This window comes from Bactrocera dorsalis, chromosome 5 (assembly GCF_023373825.1).
Source record: "Bactrocera dorsalis isolate Fly_Bdor chromosome 5, ASM2337382v1, whole genome shotgun sequence".
NCBI classification, from domain to species: Eukaryota; Metazoa; Arthropoda; class Insecta; order Diptera; family Tephritidae; genus Bactrocera; species Bactrocera dorsalis.
Window position 1 is genome coordinate 68,447,587 of NC_064307.1, and position 5,304 is coordinate 68,452,890.

The 5,304-nt window shown below is 33.9% G+C and overlaps 1 non-coding gene across 1 annotated transcript; it reads right to left on the bottom strand.

Annotated features, from left to right (window-relative positions):
• Positions 1–4,126: 4,126 nt before the first annotated feature.
• LOC115066280 (U5 spliceosomal RNA) lies at positions 4,127–4,243 on the bottom strand. The gene has a single exon (XR_003845889.1). It is a non-coding gene; the product is annotated as a U5 spliceosomal RNA (small nuclear RNA).
• Between the last annotated feature and the right edge of the window lie 1,061 nt (positions 4,244–5,304).

Here is a 5,304-nt window from a genome sequence, read left to right on the forward strand (position 1 = left end):
TAGAATGACCCAATGCTAGAATTTGCCAATCTTTCTAAGCGTTCAGCTCAAAGCTCAAGTCAGTAATTATTAAGCGCGGCTTAGCTGCCAGCGGAAAGTCGTAATTAAGTTGAGGGGCAAATTAATTTCAATTTAAAGTAGAACGAAAGCGTAAAGTGGCGCAAGAGCATGACAGAGTCCAAGAACCAGTTGACTGACACGGATTCCAAATGAAAAGAAAATGTAAAACTTGCGCTGACATTTAAGTAATGCAGTAAGTAACAGAAAGAATGTACATATATTTATATGTATGTATGTAAGTTAAATTGTGCTGAAGCACTACTTTTGCGTTTGTAAATGTGGAACGGTGAATTATGAGCGACAGTAAGTGGGCGAAAGTTAAAAATATTATAAGCGACATAGGAAAGTATATGACTTTAATGTAGATTAAGCAGAGAAAATATGAAATTAGCTGTGATTAAGAAATGTATTATGCTTTAATAATTACTTGGGAAAAAGTGAAAATGCTTAAGTTGCTGCAGGCGGTATTCATATGTACTGTGGTTATACGAGTATATGCGCTATAGACACGAAAGCTTGCTTGTGGCATATTAGACCACATATGTATGATTATCATTAAGTACACACTCCATGAGATTTCTAAATCTATATACTCATATTTATAATACAACACGTGCGGGATGGGGTAGAAACCGAGAGAAAAAGAGGTAAGCCAAAGGCATTTGCGGACAAAAAAAGAGATACACCGAAATGCGTGAGTACGAAGAGCTTGACAAGCTGGCCGACAGGGGTAATGCTTCTAAAAAAATATGCGGTGATTAACAGAAGGTTTCAAGAGCGGTGCCTAATGTTGTAGAATATCCAGAAGTAATCAACTGACTGAAGCCCAAAGCTCCCTAAAATTATGGAGGGAACACTTCTCCAGCCTGCTGAGTGGTAGTAAAAGCATAACACGAAGAGATGGTATACCTCATTCCCCAATTGATGACGATGGAGCGGACGATCCATTGTCCGACCATGAAGAAGTTCGAATAGCAATTTCCCATACGAAGCAGAGAAGTAGAGAAAGGGGAACACCTCTACTACGTAAGAAAGATCAGGTGAAGAAGGACCTGGCTACACTTGGAAACTCCAATTGGCGCGCTCTTGTAAGCTCGGCTATAATCGCGTAAGCGGTGTCTACGTCAAAAAAGAAGAATATGAAGTCGCTTGTCTTCATATAAAAACCCCAGTTGAATGGTTGAAATTATAATTTCTTATTGAGAAACACTTCTCTAAAGAAAACACCCTTTATATTTTATATTTGGGACTTTAATCAACATCTCGCAAAATTCCACATTCGCCCTGGTTTACTTTTCACCTCAACGGTGACCAAAGTTTTCAACGCCGCGCATAAATCAAACACACTTCACTTCAAATAAATTTTGTTAAAAAACAAATTTGGCTAATAAAAAAATCAGAGCAAAGGCGGCAAGAACACATAAAAGTGAAAAATTTGCAAATTTGAAAGATTGAGGCAAGATCACAAGCGTTTATGCGTTTTGGCAGCAAATCCGCGACAGCGAAAATTTTAGTGGCAGGCAGACAGATGCGTGCAACAAGCGCATCCAGCAGGCAATACGTCAACACATACAAACATACTAACGTCACCTAAAATGTAAAGTAACGTAACACCACTTTTTCATAAGTTTACAGGTGAAGTAAGAACGTTATGATAGAAACCACTGCTATTAAAGCAAATTTGAGTTTTGGTTATAAAGTGGTTATTATATTGGTTATCATACACTCATAAAATGTGAGTTTTGGTTATAAAGTGGTTATTATATTGGTTATCATACACTCATAAAATGTAAGTTTTGGTTATTAAGTGGTTATATATTGGTTATGTTATTGGTTATATTGAGTTTTGATTATTAAGTGGTTATTATATTGGTTATCATACACTCATAAAATGTGAGTTTTGGCTATTAAGTGGTTATATATTGGTTATGTTATTGGTTATATTATTGGTTATTATATCTGGTAGCGATTTAAATTTATTTTTTTTTATCAGATGTGGTTTTGCATTTTAGGTGACGATATACTATATACATTGTTGAGGTATGTGATGATTGCTGCCAACTTATTTTCATCGGTGACAAATGCACTTAAAAGAGCGCTTCACGCACGCCGTTAATGAGGCAAGAAATGGGCAAGCTCATAAAAAAGTGTGCAAAAAAAATAATGTAGATTAAGCATGCGTAAAGATGTATGTATGTGATTTGCAAAAAAATAAAAAAAAAAAACAATTTAGTTTCACTATCATGCTAAATCTCATTCATACGAATAGAACTATGCGAAGTCTAGAAAAAAAATAAAAATTTGAAAAAAATCATATAAAATACTAAATATAATATATGCACATAAAAATTTCAATGAAAACATATTTACATGCCATACATACATACATAAGTACGTATTCACCTCCATTTCCATATGCTCGTATTCTTACCGTAAACATTTGGCTGACGTAATAAAGACTTGTGCTGTTCTAAGCGCCTCTTGCATAAATACACGCGCTCCAGCCACGAGTTCGGCGTGAAATCGTACTACGTGCTTTTGGGAACGCCACTCAATACGAGTGCTACCTGCCGACCGGCAGACAGCGGCGAGTTCCTAATGATAATAGACTTTGATGGCGTTGCTAATATAGCCTGCTGATAACGAAGCTGTGCATTATAGACTCTGCATATAAGTATGTAAGAATTTTCGCGAAAAAAACTTATTTATCGCTATTTTTTATATAATTCTCAATTCTCTTATTCGTAAATAAAGGCAAACTTTTTGTGGATAAACATGCTTATTTATTTGGCGAATGCCAACATTGCTCCAAAGCATATCATTTTTGTATAGTAAATATAAATATAAATATTGTTTAAATATAAATATAGATGTGTTTAAAAATAGTATTGCAAAAAAGTGATGAAATGCTTTGCGTAGCACGCTCAGCATTAGTGAATATCGAGAAGCAAAGCAAGGAAAAACGTAAATTTGATCAACAGTAAGCTTTTGCTTTTGTTTTTATTATAAATTAAGCGTAAATATATGGCGGCTTAATGTTGTTGACACTGCTGAAGTGGCGATATTGTTTACTGCATTCGATAAAATACTTATGCATGTGTAAATAACTCCTGTGGTTAGATAAATGTGTGTATATTTATTACGCAGAATTCGAAATAATAGAATTTATTTTCATTAAAAAGTTTAATGTGAAAAACGTGTTGATAAAAGCTTGACAATTGCATTCGTTATAGCACAAAAGGGCATAAAAAGATCTGTATCATGAATTTGTTAATTGAGTTTGCCTAGCATTAAAGTAGCTCATCAAATTAACAAGTTTTCCCTACATTAACTTGGTTTCGATAATTCAGTTTGTATGACAGCTATATGATATAGTAGACCGATATGAACAATTTTTTCGGAGATTGCACATTTGGCTTGGACAATAGTCAAAGCTAAATTTCATAAAAATATCTCATGATATTAAAAAGTTTTCTATACAAGGACTTGATTTTGAACGTTCAGTTTGTATGACAGCTATATGCTATAGTAGGCCGATCTGAACAATTTTTTCGGAAATTGCATATTTTTCTTGGACAATAACCAAACCTAAATTTCATGAAAATATTTCATGATATTAAAAAGTTTTCTATACAAGGACTTGATTTTTAACGTTCAGTTTGTATGACAGCTATATGCTATAGTAGTCTAATCTGATAAATTTCTTGGCAGATTGTAGTAATGCCTAAGATAATAATGGTTACCAAATTTCGAGACGATACTTGTCAAATAAAAAGTTGTTCATACAAGGACATGACTTTCATCAGTTGTTTTGTATGGTGCTATATGCTATAGTGGTCAAAAATCAAGGTTATGTTGACAGTTTTCTTAGATTATCGAAGTGTGGTGCACCTCCGAATTCCTACAAACTGGCCAAACTGTCAATAAAATATACCATTTGAATATTAAGCGTACAATCCTTTTAAAGTTTTAACCAGAGTCTTAAAATCATTTTACTTCCTTGGTAAAAATAATGTACCTTATCAACCGTATTAAATTTTAATGCATCAATTAGCGGTTCGCTACCAAATATGGTTGCAAACCTTACAAAAATTCTTATAGACTCATTAATGTGCTCCTCTCCACGGAAATCTTTAGTAAAAGGCGAAAGATTTATTCGACAACTGAAGAGAAGCCAGAGTAATTTAAACATCGCAGCAATAAAGCATTTGTTTTCTACTATTTATAAACCATATGTGAAGTATAACGTAAAATGCAAGTTAACGAAATTGCAGCCTTTTCAAGCGCAGCAGCGAAAGGGGTTGCATTAATTGCCAGGTATGCACAGTCGTTTATATGTTGTTGAATATAAGAAGAATTAAGCAAAAAAGAAAATAAGCAAAGGTAGATAATTTTGGAAAACAAAAAAATCGTAGTAAGATAAAATCTATCGGAAACGAATGATAACAAACATTAACAGAAAACTAATTTACGGGCGATCTAAGGCCGGGAAGAGACATTATTAAGGCTTAAAAACGGTTTCAATTTAAGGCAAAACCACGAGTATAGTAAACAAATACGAAGTCGGCACTCGTGTACCCGCACTGTCATTGAAAAATAGGTGTTGCCATGTGTGGTAATACCGAGTGATAAGAGGTATTAATCAACATACAAATGTATGTATATTTAATTTACAGCAATCGAAACACAACAGATCTTTATTCAGGCGTTCTGTTTACACAAAGTGTACAAAAAAATCCTTGGGAAAAATAAGCTAAAATAAAATTTCAAGTTCATTTGATTAATAAATGCACGAACACACTACTAGACACATTCTTTCTAGCTACATAGCATCTGTCAGTTTGTGGGAGGCATGAGCTTTTGACATAAAAACCTACACGATTGCAATATAGACACATTAACACACACTAAATTGTTTCGAAAAGTTCGTAGACCTTATGAAACTGATGCTATAGCAAAAATGCGATTTTGAAATAAAAGTGTATATATTTACATGTATAACATATGTATATACCCTGTAAGAATTCGATGTGGCTTAAGATAAAAATAAAATCAAACAAGTAAGGAAGGGCTAAGTTCGAGTGCAACTGAAAATTTTGTATTTTCGAAATTTGCAAAGTTAAGGTGTAACCAAATCAAGAAAGAGTCAAGGAGATGACAGGTTTCGCCCCTTTGCAATAACAAATCTGCTTGGGTGCCGAACACGTGTACCAAATTTTGTTCAGATCTTTTAATTTTTACACA